This window comes from Alosa pseudoharengus, unplaced genomic scaffold (genome assembly GCF_046254945.1).
Source record: "Alosa pseudoharengus isolate Yale_2024_CS ecotype anadromous, Long Island Sound unplaced genomic scaffold, YU_APseudo_1.1 YU_APseudo_1.1_scf_8, whole genome shotgun sequence".
Classification (NCBI taxonomy): Eukaryota; Metazoa; Chordata; class Actinopteri; order Clupeiformes; family Clupeidae; genus Alosa; species Alosa pseudoharengus.
This window is the reverse complement of record NW_027468870.1, coordinates 3,531,572-3,547,778: the sequence shown is the minus strand read 5'-3', so window position 1 is coordinate 3,547,778 and position 16,207 is coordinate 3,531,572. Positions and strand designations below refer to the sequence as shown.

At 41.6% G+C, this 16,207-nt stretch overlaps 1 long non-coding RNA gene across 4 annotated transcripts; it reads left to right on the top strand.

The window, feature by feature from the left end:
* The first annotated feature begins 11,724 nt into the window (after positions 1–11,724).
* LOC143111605 (uncharacterized) lies at positions 11,725–13,715 on the top strand. 4 transcript variants are annotated; one of them, XR_012984559.1, is made up of 8 exons: positions 11,726–11,790; positions 12,041–12,181; positions 12,338–12,373; positions 12,448–12,487; positions 12,586–12,750; positions 12,845–12,936; positions 13,045–13,113; positions 13,215–13,715. It is a non-coding gene; the product is annotated as an uncharacterized LOC143111605 (long non-coding RNA). The 4 variants fall into 4 exon arrangements; XR_012984560.1 differs by having other exon boundaries at positions 11,725–11,790; positions 12,074–12,181; positions 12,338–12,487; XR_012984561.1 differs by having other exon boundaries at positions 12,338–12,487; positions 12,862–12,936.
* Positions 13,716–16,207: the final 2,492 nt, after the last annotated feature.

The window sequence follows — 16,207 nt, the reverse complement described above, 5'->3', positions numbered from 1 at the left end:
GAGAGAGAGAGAGAGAGAGAGAAAGAGATTTTGTGTTGCTTTAATGAAACAGAGCTGAACAATTCTTCAGAAGAATGAATGAAGGTTTCCTCTCGTGTGGAAACACAGCCACCTACTGGATACAATGAATCACTTTCTACTTTGACTTAAATGCAGTGGATTTCCAGCATACCCTAACATACCTTGTTCAAAATATATATTTTAGTTAGTTTACTGAGAAAGCTACATAGTTCATTTGGCTGCAAAGACACCATACCCCTTTCATGTTCATAAATAGGCCTGATAGTTTATCAATAATGTATCACAATGTGCATTTACCTGTCAACATGAGTTTGTACATGAAATATCACTCATCTGCAGTTGTTGTCAAAATCTTATTTTGGAGGGTATTTCGTAAGTCATTATAATTTCATTTTCTGACAATTAATTTCAAAGCTTTCAATCAACTGTGTAGGTATGGTCCATAATGACCACATTGAAACTTGACATCACACATCAAATCCATCCATTCTCCCCCCCACCCTGGACCCCTTCCAGTTTGCATACCAAGCCAAACGGTCCACAGAGGATGCAATCTGCTCTGCCTCTACCCAGCCCTCACCCACCTGGAAAAAAGAGACTCATATGTGAGATTGCTGTTTATAGACTTCAGTTCTGCATTCAACACCATAATACCACAACAACTCATCGGCAAACTTGACAAACTGGGACTCAGTACCTACCTCTGCAACTGGCTACTGGACTTCCTCTGTCAGAGGCCTCAAGTAGTACGTGTTGGCAACAATATCTCAAGCAGCATCACACTGAGCACGGGGGCCCCCCAAGGCTGCTTGCTCAGTCCGCTGCTCTTCACCCTGCTGACGCATGACTGCACTGCAACCTACAGCAACAACCACATAGTGAAATTTGCTGACGACACAACTCTGGTGGGTCTCATCACCAAGGGCGACGAGACTCAATACAGGTTGGAGGTCGACATTCTGACCACGTGGTGCAGGGACAACAACCTCCTGCTGAACGTCAGCAAGACCAAGGAGATTGTTGTTGACTTCCGGAGAGGTCACACCCAACACCTGCCACTGACCATCGACGGTTCTGTGGTGGAGAGAGTGAGCAGCACCAAATTTCTGGGGGTGCACATCAGTGAAGACCTCTCCTGGACCACCAACACTGCATCACTGGCGAAGAAAGCTCAGCGCCGCCTCTACTTCCTGCGGAAACTCAGGCGAGCAAGTGCTCCACCAGCCATCATGACCACATTCTACCGAGGCACCATTAAGAGCATCCTCTCCAGCTGTATCGCTGTGTGGGGCGGAAGCTGCACTGAATACAACAGGAAAGCCCTGCAGCGCATAGTTAACACAACTGGAAGAATTATTGGTGCTTCACTCCCCTCCCTGAAAGACATTTACACCACCCACCTCACCCGCAAAGCGACCACAATTGTGCAAGTCACCCCGCTCACTACTATATAACTTCATACTACTGTATTCCTCCTAGACTAGCCCGATCTGCCGGTGATTTGATTTCGCCCTGCAAATGACAGGTGTATGTCAATGAACACATTTATGAACACATGTCAATTTTCTCTGTTTTGTTTTGTTTGTTAATTTGTAGATGCATCATGAAATGAAGTTGCGGTTTGGACTGGACTTAGAGCTAAGCCTGCATAACACCCTCAGTATATTGGGAGTGGCTGACAGTGGGAGTCAGAGGGAGATGCTGTCAAGCCTACGAGATACTAACACAGATGGTAAGTCACCAGCTTCTTCTTTTCCCTTGCACCCTTCAATTATTTAATAATAATAAGATCATTAAACTATGTTTTAATGAAATCATTATTTGTTTCTTTTGAAATTTCAGACCTTCAAAAAAAGTGCTGTCCTAATTTGGCCTGCCCTTTTCAAGGAGGATGCCAAGTTTCTGTATTGTTTAGACAAGGTATTTGATGTTTTTAACATTACAATTAACATTGCTTTATGTTGTCAATTCACATCATAGACTCTTACAGGAGATCCCTTGTACATTTCTCATTTGCATAGGAACCACTGTGTTGCCAACCATCATCTTCCAGGGTGGCGATACTCCCCTCCTTGCCAGGAGAGCATCCATAAAGATGGATGGCATCACAATAGCAAGTGGAGAGATGGATGTGCCACATGCCCTCCAATGCCTGCTGGAGGTGTATTACATCTTTGGTGTGGAGTACCACATGCAGATTAAGCACACACTGGCTTTTGCAGAGCATTTGCAGAGCATTTGTTCAAGATACCAAGTCAAAAAAAGAGTGTCGACTCCTTTTGAGGGTGCCATATATGTACAAAGTTATAGAACCCTTAAAGGTTTCATTTAGAACCTTTTGTTTTAAGAGTGTATGCTATATTTACTCCTTAGATAGCCTACTAATCGCATTCATGTTTTTAAAAACATGGTTAGCACTTATTTACAACTTGAGTATGCTAGAACTTGGCTTGCTATGAAGAGGGAATAATTCCTTGTTTCTTTGGATCCACAGTCAACGTCCCATAATGAAGAACAATGGCGAGACGCCTGGCAAAGGCAGGTTTGGTTATGTGATATGAACTGCATGTCTGCTTTATCAGGTTCTGGTTTTGTAAAGAATTTTGTATATATTGCGTGATAATATTTCTATAATTTCTATGTGGCCTATTTTCTGAAGACTCATTAATGACAGTAGTAATCCGGTAGCCTATCTGGTAAATTAGTCTGATATAACATATTTACATTTCTCACCTTATCCTCACAACACATTGATAATTGCCTTGCACAATAACTCAATAAAACAACACTGCTCCAAAGCATACATTCGCTAAACCAGGGGTACCAAATATATGGCCCGGGGACCAAATCCAACTCGCCAGCAGGTTTCATATGGCCTCCTAGATGTTTTGGGTGGAAAGAAAAAGTAAAAAAATGAAACAGATCAAATACATATCCAGCTGTCATCGACTAGGTGTTATAAGCAATATCTCTCTGATATAATAAGTTAATTACAGACTACAAACCATCTTCAGGAAGGAAGATGCAGATAAGGGAAAATGTGGTTTGCTGCACTAATATGCATTATGTTGGTAGGTGTAGTCATATGCTCAGAAGTGTAGTCTACATGATACGCAGGACTACCCAGTATACCCACTTCAAAAGCATCACCATCTCAGTATACCCATTAAAATAGGCAAGGATAGATATTAACATTTAGGGTTGGTCACAGTGTACCCACTACAGCTAAGTAGACTACACCACTGCATATACTATGCTGAAAAAGATAAAAGACTGACATGGAAGGTAAAGTTCATATATTTCATAGTTCATGATTACATGTAACCTAAAATATTCTGTCATTTAAATATATTTCATATTGATTTTTTTTTAAAACGTTTTACTGTAACATTTATTTCTAATGCCATGATTATATTGTATTGTTGATAGTCTTAGGTGCCTTTCACTTGAAGGAGAGTATCCGTATAACTTGGAAAGGTGTGCATAGTCTAAGGATATGAGGATGCAAATCATGTTTGCTATTTCATTAGTTAAAATAAATATTGAAAAACCAAACAACCCTGAGGAGGACCTTTCTTGTATTATTATTATTGTAATAATAATAATAATAATAATAATAACAATTAATATTATTATTATTATTACAAGTTTTATTTGCACCTTTCATACACAGAATGCAGCTCAAAGTGCTTTGGAGCATTTAACACACTAATAGAGAAAAATTTAATAACACAAACAAACAACCAAACAAAAAACAATACATTTATTTAGAATTAAATAAAAATACGAATTCACAAGATGGTAAGGAGATAGATACAACAACACATACAATACAACTAATGCAGTGAAAATAGGAAGACCCTGTAAATAATGAATAATGATGAACATGTAATGTTCAGGGGGTCGTTTCTAGAAAAGTTACCAACGACATTGCTCAACCACCATGGTACGACGCAACTTGCGACCAAACAACGACACTGTTACACCTGTTTCCAGAAAGCATCGTACCTGTGTCGCAATTCACTACCTCCGACGTTCGAACACCGTAGTTCCAACAACGTTGTTGATGATGCAGCGATACATATCATTGGTGGAAACAGTGGCAACGTATAATACCCCACCCCCTAGAAATGTTCTGTCACGGCCTATGTCGACACTTTTCTAATCTAAACCGAGTGATTAATGCTGGCATTGTCATTGCCATCAGCCAAAACCTAAACCTATTGCAAGCATATAAAACAGTTAATTTAAGCAGACCAATATGAGTCATTATTTGTGTTAAATATCTATGTTGGAAAAAATATATAGCCTGGACAAATGTCTGGGTATCCCATTGCATATCAACTGTCTCGTGGCTTAACGTCAGTGCGCTGAGCGCTCGGCCGGAGTTCGCGTCCTATGTCTTCTTTTCATCTCTGACTAAGAGTAGGCCTACGAGACACAACAATAGGTTTTGACCATACATATATGTATATAGTTACTCTACATCGAGAGACCATAGGTAGGCCTATAATACATCAGTCAAAATCAATTGAATGTCACACTAGTTCACCTGCAGGTAGCGAGAAGCAAGAGGACAATCTCACATCATAAGAAAATCGAACCTACAACGTTGGGATAATAAGTCATCTGCTTTAGCCACTACACTATTTATCACTGCTGATGTAAGGGACTGTGAAGATTATAATACTAAAAGCAAGGCAATACTTGAATTAACATAAATAGCAAGAATGAGCCAAGTAGGGGAGTCAGTGTCTTAATCAAAATTAAGCTACAGGATAGATCGATCAATCATTGAGTCACGAGATAAACATCCACTTCGCAAATTTTGGTTAGGCGGTTGTGATTTTTGGTTAGGCGCTCCGGACACCAACAGGAACTACCAAGGAACGACACAAGTGCGACTGCCTAGGGGCAGTAGTTCAAACGACCAAACTTTGCGTCCTTGTTTGCGATTGAGAGTTCGAACTACCCTTTCTAGAAACACCAAATCCAAGAACGATGGAGCGTACTACCAAGGTTGCGACGCAAGTTAGCAAACGATGCTTTCTAGAAACGACCCCCTGGTGAGCACTGCACAAATGATGCTAACCGGTATAGCTAGAAGGAACTAGGCTATTTTCAGTTGTAAAAGTAAATAGTTGCATAGCCTAGCTAACTTAATGTTATTGCCATTACATATATAGACTTGAGAGATTCAATTCAGCAGATCAGTTATTATTATTTGTTGACATCAAACCTGAAGAGGAACACAACAAGTTTACCTAACTGCTGTTCCCACAGTTCACTCACATGGAGTTTTTTTCTGTTCTCATACCCTGATAGTTCTGCTTCATCTTCTCATCAACAATGTAACTCTCACTAACTTGATGCAAGGGGGGGGGGGCAAGGCGCCTTGGTTAATTTGCAGGGGCCCCACGCAACGCGAGTAGTCCGCGTATAGGGCGGTCTGGCACTGCCCATAGCCCAATTACATGCCCACAGCTAGGCCCGCATTCAAAATAACATGGTAGGGTAAACATCATTCCAGCTAAGCAATTAATAATGAATATGGAATATTACTGTATTATATTATATTAATTGTGAGAGGCAGAATTTAAGCATATGTGCATTTGACTTTTTTTACAGATCAAAATGACATTCTATTAACACAAAAATAGCTGTTAGGCCTATGTTAATCCTAATTGAATAACTAGTAGACAAACACCATTTTGTGGAATGATGGTCATGGTCATATGAAATTTGCAGCGTTGTGACTCCAAAAGCACTGCCCCAAATTTGTTTGTTTCCAGTTTTGTTTTCAGAGCCTGGGTTGCCTACAGAGACTGGACATTTTTGTACAGTGTTGTAACAGGATTGCCAGCTAGTGGATCGTGAGGAGATGTTCACTGAATGTGACAAAAATTCTATGGGATTTAAACCACGTACATTTGCTGACTGCACCTTTAAGATGTTAGAAGTCAGTCAGTCAGTCAGGTTTAGTGTAACAGTGACAAAATGAGTATGCAGAGAAATAAGACATGACCTACTGCCTACAATTACCAACATTTCTTGTAATAAAACAAGACTGCTTATTTAATTATTTTTTGTCTCCTCAGAGATGAAAGCACATTCAGCCCCATCTCCCGGTTTGGTTCCTGGTCTGCCAGAGAGGAGAATTGTGCTGCTTGGAAGATTGGTGTGGGGAAGAGTTCAACAGGAAACACCATACATGGGCGAAGAGAAATTTCATACAAAATTTAGCTTTTCCCCTGTAACACGACAGTCCATTGCTCAACAGGCAGTTGTTGGTGGGAGGCTTGTGTATGTGGTCGATACTCCAGGGCCGGAAGTCTTTCACAGGAGGAATTAGCTGTAGAATTAGGCAGGAGTGTTTATGAGGCTAGTCCAGGACCACATGCCTTTCTCATTGTTTTAAATAACAGATTCACTGAACAGGAAGAAGCTATTCAGCTGATCCGAGAGGTTTATGGGGAAGAGGCTCTAAAATACACACTCATTCTCTTCACACATGGAGATCAGTTAGAAGGGATTAATTTAGAAGAGCTCATTGATAAGAACAAAGATCTGCATAATCTGGTCCAAGAGTGTGGACAGAGATATCATGTCCTTAACAACAAAGACATGGGAAACAGAGATCAGGTTACTGAACTGCTGGAGAAGATTGACAGAATGGTGGGGGAAAATGAAGGACGTTTCTACACTAATGACATGTGGAGAGATGCAGAAAAGCTTAGGAGAGAGGAAGCGGAAAGTCAGAGAGAGAGAGATGCAGAAAGGCTTGAGAGAGTTGAGGAATCTTCTAGTGGATTTTTTGCATTTCTTAAAAGACATTGGGAAAAGTTGGCTATTGCAGCTGTTTGTATAGGGATAGGAGCTGCAGCAACACTATTTAAAGGAGCTGCAGCAACAGCATGTGAAGGAGCTGCAGCAACACTATTTAAAGGAGCTGCAGCAACACTATTTAAAGGAGCTGCAGCAACACTATTTAAAGGAGCTGCAGCAACAGCATGTGAAGGAGCTGCAGCAACAGCATGTAAAGTAGGAGTTGCAGCAACAGCATGTGAAGTAGGAGTTGCAGCAACAGCATGTGAAGGAGCTGCAGCAACAGCATGTGAAGGAGTTGCAGCAACAGCATGTGAAGGAGTTGCAGCAACAGCATGTGAAGGAGCTGCAGCAACAGCATGTGAAGGAGTTGCAGCAACAGCATGTGAAGCATGTGAAGGAGTTGCAGCAACAGCATGTAAAGTAGGAGTTGCAGCAGCAGCATGTAAAGTAGGAGTTGCAGCAACAGCATGTGAAGGAGTTGCAGCAGCAGCATGTGAAGTAGGAGTTGCAGCAGCAGCATGTAAAGTAGGAGTTGCAGCAGCAGCATGTAAAGTAGGAGTTGCAGCAGCAGCATGTGAAGTTGCAGCAGCAGCATGTGAAGGAGTTGCAGCAGCATGTGAAGGAGTTGCAGCAGCAGCATGTGAAGGAGTTGCAGCAGGGGCATGTGAAGTAGGAGTTGCAGCAGCAGCATGTGAAGTAGGAGTTGCAGCAGCAGCATGTGAAGGAGTTGCAGCAGCAGCATGTGAAGTAGGAGTTGCAGCAGCAGCATGTGAAGTAGGAGTTGCAGCAGCAGCATGTGAAGTAGGAGTTGCAGCAGCAGCATATGAAGTAGGAGTTGCAGCAGGGGCATGTGAAGTAGGAGTTGCAGCAGCAGCATGTAAAGTAGGAGTTGCAGCAGCAGCATGTGAAGTAGGAGTTGCAGCAGCAGCATGTAAAGTAGGAGTTGCAGCAGCAGCATGTGAAGTAGGAGTTGCAGCAGCAGCATGTAAAGTAGGAGTTGCAGCAGCAGCATGTGAAGTAGGAGTGGCAGCAGGGGCATGTGAAGTAGGAGTTGCAGCAGCAGCATGTAAAGTAGGAGTTGCAGCAGCAGCATGTGAAGTAGGAGTTGCAGCAGCAGCATGTGAAGTAGGAGTTGCAGCAGCAGCATGTGAAGTAGGAGTGGCAGCAGCAGCATGTAAAGTAGGAGTTGCAGCAGCAGCATGTGAAGTAGGAGTGGCAGCAGGGGCATGTGAAGTAGGAGTTGCAGCAGCAGCAAGTAAAGTAGGAGTGGCAGCAGCAGCATGTGAAGTAGGAGTTGCAGCAGGGGCATGTGAAGTAGGAGTTGCAGCAGCAGCAAGTAAAGTAGGAGTGGCAGCAGCAGCATGTGAAGTAGGAGTTGCAGCAGGGGCATGTGAAGTAGGAGTTGCAGCAGCAGCATGTAAAGTAGGAGTTGCAGCAGCAGCATGTGAAGTAGGAGTTGCAGCAGCAGCATGTGAAGTAGGAGTTGCAGCAGCAGCATGTGAAGTAGGAGTGGCAGCAGCAGCATGTGAAGTAGGAGTGGCAGCAGCAGCATGTGAAGTAGGAGTTGCAGCAGGGGCATGTGAAGTAGGAGTTGCAGCAGCAGCATGTGAAGTAGGAGTTGCAGCAGGGGCATGTGAAGTAGGAGTTGCAGCAGCAGCATGTAAAGTAGGAGTTGCAGCAGCAGCATGTGAAGTAGGAGTTGCAGCAGCAGCATGTGAAGTAGGAGTGGCAGCAGCAGCATGTGAAGTAGGAGTTGCAGCAGCAGCATGTGAAGTAGGTGGAGGAGCTGCAGCATGTGAAGTAGGAGTTGCAGCAGCAGCATGTGAAGTAGGAGTTGCAGCAGCAGCATGTGAAGTAGGAGTTGCAGCAGCAGCATGTGAAGTAGGAGTTGCAGCAGCAGCATGTGAAGTAGGAGTTGCAGCAGCAGCATGTAAAGTAGGAGTTGCAGCAGCAGCATGTGAAGTAGGAGTTGCAGCAGCAGCATGTGAAGTAGGAGTTGCAGCAGGGGCATGTGAAGTAGGTGGAGTAGCTGCAGCATGTGAAGTAGGAGTTGCAGCAGCAGCATGTGAAGTAGGAGTTGCAGCAGCAGCATGTAAAGTAGGAGTTGCAGCAGCAGCATGTGAAGTAGGAGTGGCAGCAGCAGCATGTGAAGTAGGAGTGGCAGCAGCAGCATGTGAAGTAGGAGTTGCAGCAGGGGCATGTGAAGTAGGTGGAGTAGCTGCAGCAGGGGCAGGTGGAGGAGCATATAGAAGAGCAGCAGCAGGGGCAGGTGGAGGAGCTGCAGCAGCAGCAGGTGGAGGAGCTGCAGCAGCAGCAGGGGCAGGTGGAGGAGCTGCAGCAGCAGCAGGTGGAGGAGCTGCAGCAGCAGCAGGGGCAGGTGGAGGAGCTGCAATAGCAGTTTCATGTGCAATACTTTGAGCATGGACTGGTGCTGGTGCAGCACACAGAGGACATGGAGTGTTTGCTCCGCCTATGTATAATCTTTGAAACGCACCCCATACCACATCATTGATTTCTATTAAATGTTATTGTCTTTTTGAAAATTACAAATCCTAAAAAATATACCACCCTCTGTCGAAAGTCTTCCATATAGTTTTGTTATGATAAAAAACTGTTTTGTGTGTGTGTGAAAACCACAGTTAATCATTCACAGTAATGCGTCTTGCATACTTGACGTTCCCAAACCGGTAGCGCGACAATGTGACGTGAAAATGAGGTAGATCTCTCCAGCACGCCAGGATTTTGGCTGGGTAGCGCACGGTAGCGCACCACTCTATTGGCCCTTACATACTTGCCAGTCCCGACCGGTAGCGTGACAATGTGACGCCAAAATCGTGTCATTTCCTCTGTCGCACAAGAAATTTCAGCCTCTCGCAGGCAGGTCGTGCACAGGAGATTTTTTTTCAGATGCGCGCGACAAAGAGGATCAGCTTGAAGCCAAGATCAGGGAGCATGCGTGCCTCTATACAGGCATCAACCACATTCAGGCATTTAATATAGCCTAGCCCACATCTTAAATAAACAATGATGTTTGAATAGTCAGTTTAAGAAGAGGGAAGTTAACCTGGCTAGGTTACCAGTGAGAGTTTGTGAATTTTAAATATTGCTGGATAAGTTAATGAAGCTACCAGAGAGAGTTGTAACACAGGGAATTAAGATGAAAGAACTAGGAGCCAGGGACATGCTAAAAATCCAGCAAAAGGTAACAAAGATATTTATTTTCAACCAAAGGATATCTGCTAAGACCTGAAAAAAATATCTCTTTCCTTTAAATTACACAAGCTCAGCGCCAGCCAGTATCTATCCATCCAGCTATCTAGCTGCACACACCTTGGAAACTAGATGGTAATGATGGCAGTTGTGAATAGCAGCAACCAAAGTCTGAAGTATCATCACAGAGGGTAGTTTTTACTGCCACTGAAGCCAATGCCACTGACAGCTCAGATTGCGTCTTCATTACTTCTTCTACTGTGTAAAGTAGGTAGCGATAGCCTTATCACAACAGCGACACCTCTGTTCCGGAGAATATTGCAACTATTGCGACTTACATCCGGTAGCGACTCACATCGAGGAGTGGGGGTCATCCCTATGTTCCCCGATCGGTTTAGGGTTAGGGTCCTATGTTCCCGTCCCATACAAAGCGGGGAACATAGCACCCGGGGAACATAGGTACGCTCCCGAGGAGTGACAGCGAGTACACTGTAAAAATTGGATAGTTCCTTGAAGAACCTCAATGTTACTCCAAGAACCCAGGGGCTCTTCTGAGAACTCAAACGTGCCTTGATGCTCTTAGAGGTCTCTGCAAGAACCTTAACGATTTTTCAGTATGAAAGGAGGTTCCTCAAAGAACCCAATTTAATCAAGGTTCCTGGAGGATCTCCAGCTGAGAAAGAATAATTTTCTTGAATTTATCTTTTACAGGCCTATATTGCTGTGTAGCCTAGGCCTAACTGATTCAAAACATAAGCTAACCTAATCAGATAATATGATACTAGGCCTGTGATAGGCTATGACAACAAAATAAGAGTTTTGATGACCCTAATCGCCTATAGTTTGACTTGTGTTTCATTGCGCAAAAGATCTGAAGAATTCAGCTACTTGTGTGGTGTTTTCTTAATTGTGTGTAATTAACTATTTTGAAAAACTAGACGAGCATAGGCTAGGCCTACTGCCTATGCCAAAATAGCAGCAGAACACGGTCGGATAACTCGATGGGCGCACAGGTGTTGCTCGAGGCGATGACGCGCGTGTGGAATCTTCTTTAAACATGGCAACAGAATTTGACAGTTGAGTCAACGTTACTACAGGAGGTGAGTGCAACATTTTGACAGCCCTATCTCAAGCTTTTTTAATGTTGACGTTTGTCAGAAACTATACCTTAAATGATACATATTCTACATATTAAATGGAAACGAGACGTTTTAACCATGACCTCATTATAGGCTATAGCATACAACTAAAGGTAAGGTCAACGTGTCATCGTTAACATAACGTTAGAGCTTAGCCTTATTTAGCCTACCGTTAGTTTTTTAAGTTATAAGATAGCATTATGCCTTGTCTTGTATGCTATGCTTAAACTGAATGTTAGCCAAATATTCTGTCTATTTTACTCCTTCAGCACAGACTTTTCAACTTCCCGTGTTTCCAACTCTCCTGAAATGAAAGCTAACATTTAATGGAGGAAGTCCTGACGTTCATTTTGCAGATTATACAGGTCCTATTTGATTCAATTTCTATGTGGTAAGTGTATAGCATGAGGTAGCCTACAGCTTTACTTACTGTTCTTCATTTGCATTCATGCAAAACAACAACCAGTCATTTAAAATATAGGCTACTCCATCTCTATGTTTAATTTCAAAGGTATCCAGTATCATAACATTTGTGCTGCTGCTGTATCTAAGCACCCTTTCCTCCGGGATCGCACAGGACCAGGATATGCATGTAAGTAGATTATTAAAGTAATAAACATACAGTTAGGCCTACTGGCTGTAGTGAGGGTCCTTTTTTAGTGCACCTAACAAGTAGGGATAATGGGATGGGATAGTCCTGTCAGGGGTATTCAGGTTGTTGTAGTCTGCTCACTTACAGATGCAGTTGAATCATGTATGCCTACTATGACACTCTTCACTGCTGTTGGTATGTTGCTTAACACCTGTATAAACCAGGCCATTGCATTTGAATTTTCCTTTAGGCTAATTGGTTTATATAACCTTTCATATTATAGTTGGTTGGGAATGCTAAAAACAAATTCAAGAAGGAGAGAATCCCACTGAGCCTTCCTGAAATTGGATACCATCGAGCAAAGGATGGGAAAAGGCAAAATTCATCACAGGCAAGTCACCTTTTCCTCACAAAGCAAAATGCATCTGTATCTCAAGCAGAAGCTTTCAGAATTACACTTCACTGTGATCCTTATTGAGGTTTACTTTAATTCCAGGACAAAACTCAAGGGAAACCACACTTATTATTTTTTTTTCTATTCACACAGATACCTGCTACCCAGGATGCAAACACTGTAGTTCAGGTATGGTGTGTGTGTGTGTGTGTGTGTGTGCGTGCGTGTGCATATGTTCACTGATAATCTTTTTACACTGACAGGTTACATGTTCTCGGTGATGAAAGCGTATCCAAATCCAATGTAAGTTTTCAGATGATGATTAAACACCATATATTACTACTTATTACATTTCTTTAACCAAATTGACCTTTACTTTAAATTGAATGTAACATTTACAGGACAATGAGACAAAAATGAAGGAGCAGTGTTGAAAAGTAAACCCTGATCTAAATACGATTGAAAACAGAATAAGGAGAACAATCAGTGACAGAGTGCCATTTATTCAACGCCACTCCACACAGGAAATCCTTACTGAATACCCAGCTTTACACCACATTTGAACTGTGAGTTAACATTTGGCATTTAGTTCACTGCAAATTATTTTTCAGATGTTCTTCTGCCAAGCAAACATGCAATTTGTTCTTATATTTTTAAAAGTTTTCTCTGAAATTCAGCACCTGCATAACATTGACCTAAGTACCAATCCGCACTAAATCAGGCCTGTGAGGAGACAACCTACAAATACAAAGGTATTAAGAAGTTTGATTTACACTTGTCATTACTGTTATAAAACTGTATGGAATTACAAGTATGTTATTACTGCTATAAGACTTATCCAGTGTATTGTTCAAATTCAGGACTCTTTGCAGCAGAGCGGCCATATCTGTTTGGGGACAATCCTGACAGGCTCATACGTTGTGGATAAGGTAAGAGTACCAGTCATTTGACACTGTTAGAAACTTCCACTGCCAATGGGCTTGAATATCACCAATTACCATTCTAAATACTGTTATTCTGTACTTTTCAGATATCCAAGACACCCACACCTACCCTATGCATGAGAGGGAACCCCTTTGAAGAAGACACCACTATTACACTTTGCATGGACGGACAAGACGTCGTAACACCAGAATATGTGTTGATGGGCATTGGAGCATTGCTAGCAGTTTATTTAATTTTCAATATGGAATACCCAAAGGCCGTGAACAACACATTTTTGTTTTTACAGTCTATGTGTGATATTAAGACAAAAGAATTATTTCGGATGTCAAATTTCATACTTAAATACTGTAGTTCAATCAATCATTTATTGACTATTTCATGTACATTAGGAAGTTAAAATTGTGTTGTTAATAGCATTGTTTAATAGATGTTTTCATTCATGCCTTCATCTATGTAGCCTGTGTATTATTTGTTTATTTATATATTTATTTATGTATCTATCTGTCCATCCTTTCATGTACAGTATTCCTAATATTTTGCCATTGACATGCTTTGACGCTTTTGATTAAATTCTTGCTTAAATACATCTGTTGTTTCATGTACATTTATCCCACATTATAATAATAAAAATAATAATAACAATAAAGGTTAATACATTCTAATAATAATAATAATAATAATAATAATAAAGGTTAATAATAATGAAGGTTCTGTAATGAACTTCAAAAGGTTCCTCAAGAAACCTTTGAAAAGGTTCTTCAAAGAACCTTTTGAGGTTCCCCCACAGTTTCAAATTGAAGAACCCCTAAAAGTTCCTCCAGGATCTTATAATTTTTACAGTGTATGTAGGATTTTTGCTGAGCGCGCTGAGCGCTTATTTTTGCTGAGCGTGCCAAACCGGAAGATGGACTAGTTTGAGGGCAAGCAAGAGTTGCAGTTCAGAGGACTGTTTTGTTACAGTCATGAATTTTGAATAGTTTGCTGGATAAGTAATAACAAAATTAACAGCGAGAGTCGCAACACATGGAATTAAGAGGAAAGAATGGAAAAGATTTATTTTAAACCAAAGGATATCTACTAAGTCCTGAACAAAATCTCTTTCCACTTTAGGAAATTACATAAACTCAGCCAGCTGCTAGCTAGCTAGCCAGCTAACTAAAATGTTTCAATTATTAAAATTTTCCTCGGGATGACTAAAGTATCTATCTATATATCCATATATCTATCTATCTATCAATCTATCTGCACACACCTTGGAAACTAGATGGTAATGATGATAGTAGTTGTGAAGAGCAGCAACAGAAGTCTGAAGTACCACCACAGAGGCTAGCTAGTGTTTTTTACTGCCATTGACACCAATGCTACTGACAGTGAGTTTCTTCTACTGTGTAACGTAGGTAGCGATAGCCTTATCATAACAGCGACACCTCTGTTCAGGAGAATATTGCAACTATAACGCGGATAACGCGAGTATCCTAGACCAGGGGTCCCCAACCTTTTATGTACCATGGACCGGTTTGATTCCTATTTTTTTTTCACGGACCGGGGGGGGATTATGAAAAAATGAAAAATGCAATAAACCATCTAAACCATATATTGAAGCTACATCTATACGTGTGAACATGCTTAACAAAATATGGGAACAAAACATGGGAACTAAACGAAACGTGCATTACGAATATAATCAGTGGGAGCCCTGCTTATGGAATGATAGAAGACAGTGACACAATCAGTGTGTTTGAAATGGACAGTCGATTGCGCAATTTGGTCTTAGTTGCAGTCATTGCCGAAAACCCGGCCTCGCATATAGGTGGTGGGAAATGGTAAGTTTTAAGCACTTTTACGGCTATCTCGGGATATTCTGCTTTGTTTTTGATACAAAAACCCGCCAGAGAGGTTTCCTTATACAGTAGACGCTCTTAAGACCACCGTCATTTGCAATTTCGATCAACTGCTCTTCCTCCTGCGCTGACAAGTTAGGACTATTTGGGATATTGACAAATGGGTTGCGGACCCACTCATTGGTTTGCCGTGGATCTTTGGAGGATGGGAAGTAACGCTCAAACTCATTTGAAAGCGCAACAAGGTGATCGCTATGCTGCGAGAGAAAGAACCCTGCCTCTTTCCCAAAACCCCCACTACTAGACTAGGCAGGATTTTGGAAAATGTGCTTATTTAAAGTCCCGAAGGCAAATCATGTTAATTTTTGGCCTACAACATTTTTAGGGGTTTTGAAGGGTGCTGAATTCAAATCTTCTGTATGCCAGGCTCAAAAATGTCCCATAATGCCTCAAAATGGAGAAATCCAATATGGCCGCCGCCGCCAGGTCAAAATCTAATTAATCACTTATCTTTTAGACTGTACAAGGTAAAAACCTGAATGTAATGTGCTTTTATAGGTTTTCACATATAGGGAATTCTATGCCATGCTCAGATTTAAGATCAAGACTAGAGAAAATGCTTGAAATTAATGTACATGGTTAAAATTGTTGTCTCGGATAATGAATAATTCATGAAAAAAGAGGACCATGAAACAGATTGATGGCTTTCTGAAGAATTTACTTGAAACATGTTTAGAAGCAAGGTTGATTACCATATTTCAATTATATATTTATATTATTTATCTGTATTTATCTATTTATCTGTATTTTAACTATTTATTTAATAATGCATATTTACCTATTTATTTAGTAATTAATCCATTCTGTTCTAATCAATTCTTTAAACTTCTTGGTATGAAGAGGTAGGCTACACACTTAGGCTATCCTAATCATCCTCATCCTCCTCCTCTCCAGCAGTGTTCTGACAGGTGCTGCTGCAGCTGCATGACTCCATGCATAACATGCAACTTTTCCTGCAACTGCAGCGCTGGCTCAGACATCCCTTGACGCAACCACAGGAAGTGATCTCCTTACAAGCTTTTGGAATTGGTGAGAGATAGTAGCTGTGGCACTGCTGTGGTAACTGATCATGCACATTTGGATGGCCTGATAAGTGTGTGTTGTGTTTGGGTGACCAACATGCTTTCTTAGCAAGGGACGCCCCCCAGTCGTGCATGAATTGTTTAATTATGCCTAC